This window comes from Aplysia californica, unplaced genomic scaffold, assembly GCF_000002075.1.
Source record: "Aplysia californica isolate F4 #8 unplaced genomic scaffold, AplCal3.0 scaffold00297, whole genome shotgun sequence".
In the NCBI taxonomy this organism is placed as follows: domain Eukaryota; kingdom Metazoa; phylum Mollusca; class Gastropoda; order Aplysiida; family Aplysiidae; genus Aplysia; species Aplysia californica.
Genome location: NW_004797567.1, coordinates 318,417 through 319,300, shown reverse-complemented (window position 1 = coordinate 319,300; position 884 = coordinate 318,417).

Sequence of the window (884 nt, the reverse complement as noted above, 5' to 3'; positions counted from 1 at the left end):
ATGGAGAGCCAGAGGAAGACCCAAGGCGACGATGGAGTGAATCTGTGGCAGACACCCTTAAAGATCATGGGATGTCCCTCCTACAGGCCACACGACTTGCTGCAGACAGACACCTGTGTCTCCCCGCGACACCCCAGGGTACAAGCGGAAGAAAAAAATAAAAAAGTAAGTAAGTAAGTCTTAACAGGTGAACATTTTTTCAAACTCCTACACACTGAGTCCTAAAATTTTTTTTAAAATCCAAGTGGGCGGTTTTTGCAGATTTTTAATTGTTTAGAGCTGGGGCAATATTGCTTTAATAGCAAGTCCGTCATGTTTTTCTAATCTGGACATTATGCTTATTGGGCGCCTGTTTTGAAAACACAAATATGCGTTCGCTATGAAAAATACTTTCTTGTAATATGTTTTGCAGCTAAAAATTGTTATTGATGAGCTGTGACATAGGCCATATGCGTAATCAAAATGTATGTGAGAAGCGGCTGCTGTGTATAATTCCATTTTCCGCGTGAAGAAGCTTTGTAGTATTTAAAATAAATCTAGGGGGGGGGGGGAGTTTTTTAATCTAGCCTCAACTACTGTGGAAAAATATGATTAAGTTAAGACAAATTGATACAAACTACTGTGTAAAGAAAGGGTGACATTGATTCACCCGTTTAATTAAGAGATATTTGAGGATAAGCTGCGTCATGAATTTTTTACCGCAATATTATACCATCACAGAGTGCACACATCGTTTGACATTTGAACTTTCATTGCTTCATTGGAACTCTCTGTCTTGATTCTAGATATTTGATCGGGAAAAGGTGTATAATAATTTGTGAATGATTAAATGAAGTATTTCTCTCTCTCTCTCTCTCTCTCTTTGTGTATAATATGTTTTGTCT